The following is a 15,658-nucleotide window of genomic DNA, read 5'->3' as shown; positions in this document are numbered from 1 at the left end:
ATAAACGTGTATCCGAGTCTTCTATCAAAAGTTACAACTATTTATATGAAGTTGTACAAAAACGCTTTCTTTCGCCAAGACAGTGCGTTTCTCACTGTTACATGCATTTGAATGGGGAACTCGACCGAAACAAAGTATAGGTTTTCATTATGTGAATAACTTGGAAATCTTAGCTCAAACAGCTGCAAAACCTGTTTTCCCAGCACGGAAACCTTGAGTTCTATAAGATAAAGCCATAAACATGTTTGTCTGAGTCTTCTATCAAAAGTTACAGCTATTTCTATGAAGTTGTACAAAAACGCTTTCTTTCGCCAAGACAGTGCGTTTCTCACTGTTACATGCATTTGAATGGGGAACTTGACCGAAACAAAGTATAGGTTTTCATTATGTGAATAACTTGGAAATCTTAGCTCAAACAGCTGCAAAACCTGTTTTCCCAGCACGTAGACCTTGAGTTCTATAAGATAAAGCCATAAACATGTGTATCCGAGTCTTCTATCAAAAGTTACAGCTATTTCTATGAAGTTGTACAAAAACGCTTTCTTTCGCCAAGACAGTGCGTTTCTCACTGTTACATGCATTTGAATGGGGAACTCGACCGAAACAAAGTATAAGTTTTCATTATGTGAATAACTTGGAAATCTTAGCTCAAACAGCTGCAAAACCTGTTTTCCCAGCACGGAGACCTTGAGTTCTATAAGATAAAGCCATAAACATGTTTGTCTGAGTCTTCTATCAAAAGTTACAGCTATTTATATGAAGTTGTACAAAAACGCTTTCTTTCGCCAAGACAGTGCGTTTCTCACTGTTACATGCATTTGAATGGGGAACTCGACCGAAACAAAGTATAGGTTTTCATTATGTGAATAACTTGGAAATCTTAGCTCAAACAGCTGCAAAACCTGTTTTCCCAGCACGGAAACCTTGAGTTCTATAAGATAAAGCCATAAACATGTTTGTCTGAGTCTTCTATCAAAAGTTACAGCTATTTCTATGAAGTTGTACAAAAACGCTTTCTTTCACCAAGACAGTGCGTTTCTCACTGTTACATGCATTTGAATGGGGAACTCCACCGAAACAAAGTATAGGTTTTCATCATGTGAATAACTTGGAAATCTTAGCTCAAACAGCTGCAAAACCTGTTTGCCCAGCACGGAAACCTTGAGTTCTATAAGATAAAGCCATAAACATGTGTATCCGAGTCTTCTATCAAAAGTTACAACTATTTATATGAAGTTGTACAAAAACGCTTTCTTTCGCCAAGACAGTGCGTTTCTCACTGTTACATGCATTTGAATGGGGAACTCGACCGAAACAAAGTATAGGTTTTCATTATGTGAATAACTTGGAAATCTTAGCTCAAACAGCTGCAAAACCTGTTTTCCCAGCACGTAGACCTTGAGTTCTATAAGATAAAGCCATAAACATGTGTATCCGAGTCTTCTATCAAAAGTTACAGCTATTTCTATGAAGTTGTACAAAAACGCTTTCTTTCGCCAAGACAGTGCGTTTCTCACTGTTACATGCATTTGAATGGGGAACTCGACCGAAAGGTTTTCATTATGTGAATAACTTGGAAATCTTAGCTCAAACAGCTGCAAAACCTGTTTTCCCAGCACGGAAACCTTGAGTTCTATAAGATAAAGCCATAAACATGTTTGTCTGAGTCTTCTATCAAAAGTTACAGCTATTTCTATGAAGTTGTACAAAAACGCTTTCTTTCGCCAAGACAGTGCGTTTCTCACTGTTACATGCATTTGAATGGGGAACTCGACCGAAACAAAGTATAGGTTTTCATTATGTGAATAACTTGGAAATCTTAGCTCAAACAGCTGCAAAACCTGTTTTCCCAGCACGGAAACGTTGAGTTCTATAAGATAAAGCCATAAACATGTGTATCCGAGTCTTCTATCAAAAGTTACAGCTATTTCTATGAAGTTGTACAAAAACGCTTTCTTTCGCCAAGACAGTGCGTTTCTCACTGTTACATGCATTTGAATGGGGAACTCGACCGAAACAAAGTATAAGTTTTCATTATGTGAATAACTTGGAAATCTTAGCTCAAACAGCTGCAAAACCTGTTTTCCCAGCACGGAGACCTTGAGTTCTATAAGATAAAGCCATAAACATGTTTGTCTGAGTCTTCTATCAAAAGTTACAGCTATTTCTATGAAGTTGTACAAAAACGCTTTCTTTCGCCAAGACAGTGCGTTTCTCACTGTTACATGCATTTGAATGGGGAACTCGACCGAAACAAAGTATAGGTTTTCATTATGTGAATAACTTGGAAATCTTAGCTCAAACAGCTGCAAAACCTGTTTTCCCATCACGGAGACCTTGAGTTCTATAATATAAGGCCATAAACATGTTTGTCTGAGTCTTCTATCAAAAGTTACAGCTATTTCTATGAAGTTGTACAAAAACGCTTTCTTTCGCCAAGACAGTGCGTTTCTCACTGTTACATGCATTTTGAATGGGGAACTCGACCGAAACAAAGTATAAGTTTTCATTATGTGAATAACTTGGAAATCTTAGCTCAAACAGCTGCAAAACCTGTTTTCCCAGCACGGAGACCTTGAGTTCTATAATATAAGGCCATAAACATGTTTGTCTGAGTCTTCTATCAAAAGTTACAGCTATTTCTATGAAGTTGTACAAAAACGCTTTCTTTCGCCAAGAAAGTGCGTTTCTCACTGTTACATGCATTTGAATGGGGAACTCGACCGAAACAAAGTATAGGTTTTCATTATGTGAATAACTTGGAAATCTTAGCTCAAACAGCTGCAAAACCTGTTTGCCCAGCACGGAAACCTTGAGTTCTATAAGATAAAGCCATAAACATGTGTATCCGAGTCTTCTATCAAAAGTTACAGCTATTTATATGAAGTTGTACAAAAACGCTTTCTTTCGCCAAGACAGTGCGTTTCTCACTGTTACATGCATTTGAATGGGGAACTCGACCGAAACAAAGTATAAGTTTTCATTATGTGAATAACTTGGAAATCTTAGCTCAAACAGCTGCAAAACCTGTTTTCCCAGCACGGAGACCTTGAGTTCTATAATATAAGGCCATAAACATGTTTGTCTGAGTCTTCTATCAAAAGTTACAGCTATTTCTATGAAGTTGTACAAAAACGCTTTCTTTCACCAAGACAGTGCGTTTCTCACTGTTACATGCATTTGAATGGGGAACTCTTTCATTATGTGAATAACTTGGAAATCTTAGCTCAAACAGCTGCAAAACCTGTTTTCCCAGCATGGAGACCTTGAGTTCTATAATATAAGGCCATAAACATGTTTGTCTGAGTCTTCTATCAAAAGTTACAGCTATTTATATGAAGTTGTACAAAAATGCTTTCTTTCGCCAAGACAGTGCGTTTCTCACTGTTACATGCATTTGAATGGGGAACTCGACCGAAAGGTTTTCATTATGTGAATAACTTGGAAATCTTAGCTCAAACAGCTGCAAAACCTGTTTTCCCAGCACGGAAACCTTGAGTTCTATAAAATAAAGCCATAAACATGTTTGTCTGAGTCTTCTATCAAAAGTTACAGCTATTTCTATGAAGTTGTACAAAAACGCTTTCTTTCGCCAAGACAGTGCGTTTCTCACTGTTACATGCATTTGAATGGGGAACTCGACCGAAACAAAGTATAGGTTTTCATTATGTGAATAACTTGGAAATCTTAGCTCAAACAGCTGCAAAACCTGTTTTCCCAGCACGGAAACGTTGAGTTCTATAAGATAAAGCCATAAACATGTGTATCCGAGTCTTCTATCAAAAGTTACAGCTATTTCTATGAAGTTGTACAAAAACGCTTTCTTTCGCCAAGACAGTGCGTTTCTCACTGTTACATGCATTTGAATGGGGAACTCGACCGAAACAAAGTATAAGTTTTCATTATGTGAATAACTTGGAAATCTTAGCTCAAACAGCTGCAAAACCTGTTTTCCCAGCACGGAGACCTTGAGTTCTATAAGATAAAGCCATAAACATGTTTGTCTGAGTCTTCTATCAAAAGTTACAGCTATTTCTATGAAGTTGTACAAAAACGCTTTCTTTCGCCAAGACAGTGCGTTTCTCACTGTTACATGCATTTGAATGGGGAACTCGACCGAAACAAAGTATAGGTTTTCATTATGTGAATAACTTGGAAATCTTAGCTCAAACAGCTGCAAAACCTGTTTTCCCATCACGGAGACCTTGAGTTCTATAATATAAGGCCATAAACATGTTTGTCTGAGTCTTCTATCAAAAGTTACAGCTATTTCTATGAAGTTGTACAAAAACGCTTTCTTTCGCCAAGACAGTGCGTTTCTCACTGTTACATGCATTTTGAATGGGGAACTCGACCGAAACAAAGTATAAGTTTTCATTATGTGAATAACTTGGAAATCTTAGCTCAAACAGCTGCAAAACCTGTTTTCCCAGCATGGAGACCTTGAGTTCTATAATATAAGGCCATAAACATGTTTGTCTGAGTCTTCTATCAAAAGTTACAGCTATTTATATGAAGTTGTACAAAAATGCTTTCTTTCGCCAAGACAGTGCGTTTCTCACTGTTACATGCATTTGAATGGGGAACTCGACCGAAAGGTTTTCATTATGTGAATAACTTGGAAATCTTAGCTCAAACAGCTGCAAAACCTGTTTTCCCAGCACGGAAACCTTGAGTTCTATAAGATAAAGCCATAAACATGTTTGTCTGAGTCTTCTATCAAAAGTTACAGCTATTTCTATGAAGTTGTACAAAAACGCTTTCTTTCGCCAAGACAGTGCGTTTCTCACTGTTACATGCATTTGAATGGGGAACTCGACCGAAACAAAGTATAGGTTTTCATTATGTGAATAACTTGGAAATCTTAGCTCAAACAGCTGCAAAACCTGTTTTCCCAGCACGGAAACGTTGAGTTCTATAAGATAAAGCCATAAACATGTGTATCCGAGTCTTCTATCAAAAGTTACAGCTATTTCTATGAAGTTGTACAAAAACGCTTTCTTTCGCCAAGACAGTGCGTTTCTCACTGTTACATGCATTTGAATGGGGAACTCGACCGAAACAAAGTATAAGTTTTCATTATGTGAATAACTTGGAAATCTTAGCTCAAACAGCTGCAAAACCTGTTTTCCCAGCACGGAGACCTTGAGTTCTATAATATAAGGCCATAAACATGTTTGTCTGAGTCTTCTATCAAAAGTTACAGCTATTTCTATGAAGTTGTACAAAAACGCTTTCTTTCACCAAGACAGTGCGTTTCTCACTGTTACATGCATTTGAATGGGGAACTCGACCGAAACAAAGTATAGGTTTTCATTATGTGAATAACTTGGAAATCTTAGCTCAAACAGCTGCAAAACCTGTTTGCCCAGCACGGAGACCTTGAGTTCTATAAGATAAAGCCATAAACATGTGTATCCGAGTCTTCCATCAAAAGTTACAGCTATTTATATGAAGTTGTACAAAAACGCTTTCTTTCGCCAAGACAGTGCGTTTCTCACTGTTACATGCATTTGAATGGGGAACTCGACCGAAACAAAGTATAAGTTTTCATTATGTGAATAACTTGGAAATCTTAGCTCAAACAGCTGCAAAACCTGTTTTCCCAGCACGGAGACCTTGAGTTCTATAATATAAGGCCATAAACATGTTTGTCTGAGTCTTCTATCAAAAGTTACAGCTATTTCTATGAAGTTGTACAAAAACGCTTTCTTTCGCCAAGACAGTGCGTTTCTCACTGTTACATGCATTTGAATGGGGAACTCGACCGAAACAAAGTATAAGTTTTCATTATGTGAATAACTTGGAAATCTTAGCTCAAACAGCTGCAAAACCTGTTTTCCCAGCACGGAGACCTTGAGTTCTATAAGATAAAGCCATAAACATGTTTGTCTGAGTCTTCTATCAAAAGTTACAGCTATTTATATGAAGTTGTACAAAAACGCTTTCTTTCACCAAGACAGTGCGTTTCTCACTGTTACATGCATTTGAATGGGGAACTCCACCGAAACAAAGTATAGGTTTTCATTATGTGAATAACTTGGAAATCTTAGCTCAAACAGCTGCAAAACCTGTTTGCCCAGCACGGAAACCTTGAGTTCTATAAGATAAAGCCATAAACATGTGTATCCGAGTCTTCTATCAAAAGTTACAACTATTTATATGAAGTTGTACAAAAACGCTTTCTTTCGCCAAGACAGTGCGTTTCTCACTGTTACATGCATTTGAATGGGGAACTCGACCGAAACAAAGTATAGGTTTTCATTATGTGAATAACTTGGAAATCTTAGCTCAAACAGCTGCAAAACCTGTTTTCCCAGCACGGAAACCTTGAGTTCTATAAGATAAAGCCATAAACATGTTTGTCTGAGTCTTCTATCAAAAGTTACAGCTATTTCTATGAAGTTGTACAAAAACGCTTTCTTTCGCCAAGACAGTGCGTTTCTCACTGTTACATGCATTTGAATGGCGAACTTGACCGAAACAAAGTATAGGTTTTCATTATGTGAATAACTTGGAAATCTTAGCTCAAACAGCTGCAAAACCTGTTTTCCCAGCACGGAGACCTTGAGTTCTATAATATAAGGCCATAAACATGTTTGTCTGAGTCTTCTATCAAAAGTTACAGCTATTTCTATGAAGTTGTACAAAAACGCTTTCTTTCACCAAGACAGTGCGTTTCTCACTGTTACATGCATTTGAATGGGGAACTCGACCGAAACAAAGTATAGGTTTTCATTATGTGAATAACTTGGAAATCTTAGCTCAAACAGCTGCAAAACCTGTTTGCCCAGCACGGAGACCTTGAGTTCTATAAGATAAAGCCATAAACATGTGTATCCGAGTCTTCCATCAAAAGTTACAGCTATTTATATGAAGTTGTACAAAAACGCTTTCTTTCGCCAAGACAGTGCGTTTCTCACTGTTACATGCATTTGAATGGGGAACTCGACCGAAACAAAGTATAAGTTTTCATTATGTGAATAACTTGGAAATCTTAGCTCAAACAGCTGCAAAACCTGTTTTCCCAGCACGGAGACCTTGAGTTCTATAATATAAGGCCATAAACATGTTTGTCTGAGTCTTCTATCAAAAGTTACAGCTATTTCTATGAAGTTGTACAAAAACGCTTTCTTTCGCCAAGACAGTGCGTTTCTCACTGTTACATGCATTTGAATGGGGAACTCGACCGAAACAAAGTATAAGTTTTCATTATGTGAATAACTTGGAAATCTTAGCTCAAACAGCTGCAAAACCTGTTTTCCCAGCACGGAGACCTTGAGTTCTATAAGATAAAGCCATAAACATGTTTGTCTGAGTCTTCTATCAAAAGTTACAGCTATTTATATGAAGTTGTACAAAAACGCTTTCTTTCACCAAGACAGTGCGTTTCTCACTGTTACATGCATTTGAATGGGGAACTCCACCGAAACAAAGTATAGGTTTTCATTATGTGAATAACTTGGAAATCTTAGCTCAAACAGCTGCAAAACCTGTTTGCCCAGCACGGAAACCTTGAGTTCTATAAGATAAAGCCATAAACATGTGTATCCGAGTCTTCTATCAAAAGTTACAACTATTTATATGAAGTTGTACAAAAACGCTTTCTTTCGCCAAGACAGTGCGTTTCTCACTGTTACATGCATTTGAATGGGGAACTCGACCGAAACAAAGTATAGGTTTTCATTATGTGAATAACTTGGAAATCTTAGCTCAAACAGCTGCAAAACCTGTTTTCCCAGCACGGAAACCTTGAGTTCTATAAGATAAAGCCATAAACATGTTTGTCTGAGTCTTCTATCAAAAGTTACAGCTATTTCTATGAAGTTGTACAAAAACGCTTTCTTTCGCCAAGACAGTGCGTTTCTCACTGTTACATGCATTTGAATGGCGAACTTGACCGAAACAAAGTATAGGTTTTCATTATGTGAATAACTTGGAAATCTTAGCTCAAACAGCTGCAAAACCTGTTTTCCCAGCACGTAGACCTTGAGTTCTATAAGATAAAGCCATAAACATGTGTATCCGAGTCTTCTATCAAAAGTTACAGCTATTTCTATGAAGTTGTACAAAAACGCTTTCTTTCGCCAAGACAGTGCGTTTCTCACTGTTACATGCATTTGAATGGGGAACTTGACCGAAACAAAGTATAAGTTTTCATTATGTGAATAACTTGGAAATCTTAGCTCAAACAGCTGCAAAACCTGTTTTCCCAGCACGGAGACCTTGAGTTCTATAAGATAAAGCCATAAACATGTTTGTCTGAGTCTTCTATCAAAAGTTACAGCTATTTATATGAAGTTGTACAAAAACGCTTTCTTTCGCCAAGACAGTGCGTTTCTCACTGTTACATGCATTTGAATGGGGAACTCGACCGAAACAAAGTATAGGTTTTCATTATGTGAATAACTTGGAAATCTTAGCTCAAACAGCTGCAAAACCTGTTTTCCCAGCACGGAGACCTTGAGTTCTATAATATAAGGCCATAAACATGTTTGTCTGAGTCTTCTATCAAAAGTTACAGCTATTTCTATGAAGTTGTACAAAAACGCTTTCTTTCGCCAAGACAGTGCGTTTCTCACTGTTACATGCATTTGAATGGGGAACTCCACCGAAACAAAGTATAAGTTTTCATTATGTGAATAACTTGGAAATCTTAGCTCAAACAGCTGCAAAACCTGTTTTCCCAGCACGGAGACCTTGAGTTCTATAAGATAAAGCCATAAACATGTTTGTCTGAGTCTTCTATCAAAAGTTACAGCTATTTATATGAAGTTGTACAAAAACGCTTTCTTTCACCAAGACAGTGCGTTTCTCACTGTTACATGCATTTGAATGGGGAACTCCACCGAAACAAAGTATAGGTTTTCATTATGTGAATAACTTGGAAATCTTAGCTCAAACAGCTGCAAAACCTGTTTGCCCAGCACGGAAACCTTGAGTTCTATAAGATAAAGCCATAAACATGTGTATCCGAGTCTTCTATCAAAAGTTACAACTATTTATATGAAGTTGTACAAAAACGCTTTCTTTCGCCAAGACAGTGCGTTTCTCACTGTTACATGCATTTGAATGGGGAACTCGACCGAAACAAAGTATAGGTTTTCATTATGTGAATAACTTGGAAATCTTAGCTCAAACAGCTGCAAAACCTGTTTTCCCAGCACGGAAACCTTGAGTTCTATAAGATAAAGCCATAAACATGTTTGTCTGAGTCTTCTATCAAAAGTTACAGCTATTTCTATGAAGTTGTACAAAAACGCTTTCTTTCGCCAAGACAGTGCGTTTCTCACTGTTACATGCATTTGAATGGGGAACTTGACCGAAACAAAGTATAGGTTTTCATTATGTGAATAACTTGGAAATCTTAGCTCAAACAGCTGCAAAACCTGTTTTCCCAGCACGTAGACCTTGAGTTCTATAAGATAAAGCCATAAACATGTGTATCCGAGTCTTCTATCAAAAGTTACAGCTATTTCTATGAAGTTGTACAAAAACGCTTTCTTTCGCCAAGACAGTGCGTTTCTCACTGTTACATGCATTTGAATGGGGAACTCGACCGAAACAAAGTATAAGTTTTCATTATGTGAATAACTTGGAAATCTTAGCTCAAACAGCTGCAAAACCTGTTTTCCCAGCACGGAGACCTTGAGTTCTATAAGATAAAGCCATAAACATGTTTGTCTGAGTCTTCTATCAAAAGTTACAGCTATTTCTATGAAGTTGTACAAAAACGCTTTCTTTCGCCAAGACAGTGCGTTTCTCACTGTTACATGCATTTGAATGGGGAACTTGACCGAAACAAAGTATAGGTTTTCATTATGTGAATAACTTGGAAATCTTAGCTCAAACAGCTGCAAAACCTGTTTTCCCAGCACGTAGACCTTGAGTTCTATAAGATAAAGCCATAAACATGTGTATCCGAGTCTTCTATCAAAAGTTACAGCTATTTCTATGAAGTTGTACAAAAATGCTTTCTTTCGCCAAGACAGTGCGTTTCTCACTGTTACATGCATTTGAATGGGGAACTTGACCGAAACAAAGTATAGGTTTTCATTATGTGAATAACTTGGAAATCTTAGCTCAAACAGCTGCAAAACCTGTTTTCCCAGCACGTAGACCTTGAGTTCTATAAGATAAAGCCATAAACATGTGTATCCGAGTCTTCTATCAAAAGTTACAGCTATTTCTATGAAGTTGTACAAAAATGCTTTCTTTCGCCAAGACAGTGCGTTTCTCACTGTTACATGCATTTGAATGGGGAACTCTTTCATTATGTGAATAACTTGGAAATCTTAGCTCAAACAGCTGCAAAACCTGTTTTCCCAGCATGGAGACCTTGAGTTCTATAATATAAGGCCATAAACGTGTTTGTCTGAGTCTTCTATCAAAAGTTACAGCTATTTATATGAAGTTGTACAAAAATGCTTTCTTTCGCCAAGACAGTGCGTTTCTCACTGTTACATGCATTTGAATGGGGAACTCGACCGAAAGGTTTTCATTATGTGAATAACTTGGAAATCTTAGCTCAAACAGCTGCAAAACCTGTTTTCCCAGCACGGAAACCTTGAGTTCTATAAGATAAAGCCATAAACATGTTTGTCTGAGTCTTCTATCAAAAGTTACAGCTATTTCTATGAAGTTGTACAAAAACGCTTTCTTTCGCCAAGACAGTGCGTTTCTCACTGTTACATGCATTTGAATGGGGAACTCGACCGAAACAAAGTATAGGTTTTCATTATGTGAATAACTTGGAAATCTTAGCTCAAACAGCTGCAAAACCTGTTTTCCCAGCACGGAAACGTTGAGTTCTATAAGATAAAGCCATAAACATGTGTATCCGAGTCTTCTATCAAAAGTTACAGCTATTTCTATGAAGTTGTACAAAAACGCTTTCTTTCGCCAAGACAGTGCGTTTCTCACTGTTACATGCATTTGAATGGGGAACTCGACCGAAACAAAGTATAAGTTTTCATTATGTGAATAACTTGGAAATCTTAGCTCAAACAGCTGCAAAACCTGTTTTCCCAGCACGGAGACCTTGAGTTCTATAAGATAAAGCCATAAACATGTTTGTCTGAGTCTTCTATCAAAAGTTACAGCTATTTCTATGAAGTTGTACAAAAACGCTTTCTTTCGCCAAGACAGTGCGTTTCTCACTGTTACATGCATTTGAATGGGGAACTCGACCGAAACAAAGTATAGGTTTTCATTATGTGAATAACTTGGAAATCTTAGCTCAAACAGCTGCAAAACCTGTTTTCCCATCACGGAGACCTTGAGTTCTATAATATAAGGCCATAAACATGTTTGTCTGAGTCTTCTATCAAAAGTTACAGCTATTTCTATGAAGTTGTACAAAAACGCTTTCTTTCGCCAAGACAGTGCGTTTCTCACTGTTACATGCATTTTGAATGGGGAACTCGACCGAAACAAAGTATAAGTTTTCATTATGTGAATAACTTGGAAATCTTAGCTCAAACAGCTGCAAAACCTGTTTTCCCAGCACGGAGACCTTGAGTTCTATAATATAAGGCCATAAACATGTTTGTCTGAGTCTTCTATCAAAAGTTACAGCTATTTCTATGAAGTTGTACAAAAACGCTTTCTTTCGCCAAGAAAGTGCGTTTCTCACTGTTACATGCATTTGAATGGGGAACTCGACCGAAACAAAGTATAGGTTTTCATTATGTGAATAACTTGGAAATCTTAGCTCAAACAGCTGCAAAACCTGTTTGCCCAGCACGGAAACCTTGAGTTCTATAAGATAAAGCCATAAACATGTGTATCCGAGTCTTCTATCAAAAGTTACAGCTATTTATATGAAGTTGTACAAAAACGCTTTCTTTCGCCAAGACAGTGCGTTTCTCACTGTTACATGCATTTGAATGGGGAACTCGACCGAAACAAAGTATAAGTTTTCATTATGTGAATAACTTGGAAATCTTAGCTCAAACAGCTGCAAAACCTGTTTTCCCAGCACGGAGACCTTGAGTTCTATAATATAAGGCCATAAACATGTTTGTCTGAGTCTTCTATCAAAAGTTACAGCTATTTCTATGAAGTTGTACAAAAACGCTTTCTTTCACCAAGACAGTGCGTTTCTCACTGTTACATGCATTTGAATGGGGAACTCTTTCATTATGTGAATAACTTGGAAATCTTAGCTCAAACAGCTGCAAAACCTGTTTTCCCAGCATGGAGACCTTGAGTTCTATAATATAAGGCCATAAACATGTTTGTCTGAGTCTTCTATCAAAAGTTACAGCTATTTATATGAAGTTGTACAAAAATGCTTTCTTTCGCCAAGACAGTGCGTTTCTCACTGTTACATGCATTTGAATGGGAAACTCGACCGAAAGGTTTTCATTATGTGAATAACTTGGAAATCTTAGCTCAAACAGCTGCAAAACCTGTTTTCCCAGCACGGAAACCTTGAGTTCTATAAGATAAAGCCATAAACATGTTTGTCTGAGTCTTCTATCAAAAGTTACAGCTATTTCTATGAAGTTGTACAAAAACGCTTTCTTTCGCCAAGACAGTGCGTTTCTCACTGTTACATGCATTTGAATGGGGAACTCGACCGAAACAAAGTATAGGTTTTCATTATGTGAATAACTTGGAAATCTTAGCTCAAACAGCTGCAAAACCTGTTTTCCCAGCACGGAAACGTTGAGTTCTATAAGATAAAGCCATAAACATGTGTATCCGAGTCTTCTATCAAAAGTTACAGCTATTTCTATGAAGTTGTACAAAAACGCTTTCTTTCGCCAAGACAGTGCGTTTCTCACTGTTACATGCATTTGAATGGGGAACTCGACCGAAACAAAGTATAAGTTTTCATTATGTGAATAACTTGGAAATCTTAGCTCAAACAGCTGCAAAACCTGTTTTCCCAGCACGGAGACCTTGAGTTCTATAATATAAGGCCATAAACATGTTTGTCTGAGTCTTCTATCAAAAGTTACAGCTATTTCTATGAAGTTGTACAAAAACGCTTTCTTTCACCAAGACAGTGCGTTTCTCACTGTTACATGCATTTGAATGGGGAACTCCACCGAAACAAAGTATAGGTTTTCATTATGTGAATAACTTGGAAATCTTAGCTCAAACAGCTGCAAAACCTGTTTGCCCAGCACGGAGACCTTGAGTTCTATAAGATAAAGCCATAAACATGTGTATCCGAGTCTTCCATCAAAAGTTACAGCTATTTATATGAAGTTGTACAAAAACGCTTTCTTTCGCCAAGACAGTGCGTTTCTCACTGTTACATGCATTTGAATGGGGAACTCGACCGAAACAAAGTATAAGTTTTCATTATGTGAATAACTTGGAAATCTTAGCTCAAACAGCTGCAAAACCTGTTTTCCCAGCACGGAGACCTTGAGTTCTATAATATAAGGCCATAAACATGTTTGTCTGAGTCTTCTATCAAAAGTTACAGCTATTTCTATGAAGTTGTACAAAAACGCTTTCTTTCGCCAAGACAGTGCGTTTCTCACTGTTACATGCATTTGAATGGGGAACTCGACCGAAACAAAGTATAAGTTTTCATTATGTGAATAACTTGGAAATCTTAGCTCAAACAGCTGCAAAACCTGTTTTCCCAGCACGGAGACCTTGAGTTCTATAAGATAAAGCCATAAACATGTTTGTCTGAGTCTTCTATCAAAAGTTACAGCTATTTATATGAAGTTGTACAAAAACGCTTTCTTTCACCAAGACAGTGCGTTTCTCACTGTTACATGCATTTGAATGGGGAACTCCACCGAAACAAAGTATAGGTTTTCATTATGTGAATAACTTGGAAATCTTAGCTCAAACAGCTGCAAAACCTGTTTGCCCAGCACGGAAACCTTGAGTTCTATAAAATAAAGCCATAAACATGTGTATCCGAGTCTTCTATCAAAAGTTACAACTATTTATATGAAGTTGTACAAAAACGCTTTCTTTCGCCAAGACAGTGCGTTTCTCACTGTTACATGCATTTGAATGGGGAACTCGACCGAAACAAAGTATAGGTTTTCATTATGTGAATAACTTGGAAATCTTAGCTCAAACAGCTGCAAAACCTGTTTTCCCAGCACGGAGACCTTGAGTTCTATAAGATAAAGCCATAAACATGTTTGTCTGAGTCTTCTATCAAAAGTTACAGCTATTTATATGAAGTTGTACAAAAACGCTTTCTTTCGCCAAGACAGTGCGTTTCTCACTGTTACATGCATTTGAATGGGGAACTCGACCGAAACAAAGTATAGGTTTTCATTATGTGAATAACTTGGAAATCTTAGCTCAAACAGCTGCAAAACCTGTTTTCCCAGCACGGAGACCTTGAGTTCTATAATATAAGGCCATAAACATGTTTGTCTGAGTCTTCTATCAAAAGTTACAGCTATTTCTATGAAGTTGTACAAAAACGCTTTCTTTCGCCAAGACAGTGCGTTTCTCACTGTTACATGCATTTGAATGGGGAACTCGACCGAAACAAAGTATAAGTTTTCATTATGTGAATAACTTGGAAATCTTAGCTCAAACAGCTGCAAAACCTGTTTTCCCAGCACGGAGACCTTGAGTTCTATAAGATAAAGCCATAAACATGTTTGTCTGAGTCTTCTATCAAAAGTTACAGCTATTTATATGAAGTTGTACAAAAACGCTTTCTTTCACCAAGACAGTGCGTTTCTCACTGTTACATGCATTTGAATGGGGAACTCCACCGAAACAAAGTATAGGTTTTCATTATGTGAATAACTTGGAAATCTTAGCTCAAACAGCTGCAAAACCTGTTTGCCCAGCACGGAAACCTTGAGTTCTATAAGATAAAGCCATAAACATGTGTATCCGAGTCTTCTATCAAAAGTTACAACTATTTATATGAAGTTGTACAAAAACGCTTTCTTTCGCCAAGACAGTGCGTTTCTCACTGTTACATGCATTTGAATGGGGAACTCGACCGAAACAAAGTATAGGTTTTCATTATGTGAATAACTTGGAAATCTTAGCTCAAACAGCTGCAAAACCTGTTTTCCCAGCACGGAAACCTTGAGTTCTATAAGATAAAGCCATAAACATGTGTATCCGAGTCTTCTATCAAAAGTTACAGCTATTTCTATGAAGTTGTACAAAAACGCTTTCTTTCGCCAAGACAGTGCGTTTCTCACTGTTACATGCATTTGAATGGGGAACTCCACCGAAACAAAGTATAAGTTTTCATTATGTGAATAACTTGGAAATCTTAGCTCAAACAGCTGCAAAACCTGTTTTCCCAGCACGGAGACCTTGAGTTCTATAAGATAAAGCCATAAACATGTTTGTCTGAGTCTTCTATCAAAAGTTACAGCTATTTCTATGAAGTTGTACAAAAACGCTTTCTTTCGCCAAGACAGTGCGTTTCTCACTGTTACATGCATTTGAATGGGGAACTCGACCGAAACAAAGTATAGGTTTTCATTATGTGAATAACTTGGAAATCTTAGCTCAAACAGCTGCAAAACCTGTTTTCCCAGCACGGAGACCTTGAGTTCTATAATATAAGGCCATAAACATGTTTGTCTGAGTCTTCTATCAAAAGTTACAGCTATTTCTATGAAGTTGTACAAAAACGCTTTCTTTCGCCAAGACAGTGCGTTTCTCACTGTTACATGCATTTGAATGGGGA

Source organism: Copadichromis virginalis, linkage group LG4 (genome assembly GCF_057382275.1).
Source record: "Copadichromis virginalis isolate Kocher_CV1m ecotype Utaka linkage group LG4, C_Virginalis_male_GT1.1, whole genome shotgun sequence".
Lineage (NCBI taxonomy): Eukaryota > Metazoa > Chordata > Actinopteri > Cichliformes > Cichlidae > Copadichromis > Copadichromis virginalis.
The sequence above is the reverse complement of the archived record's forward strand: the minus strand, read 5'-3'. Positions refer to the sequence as shown.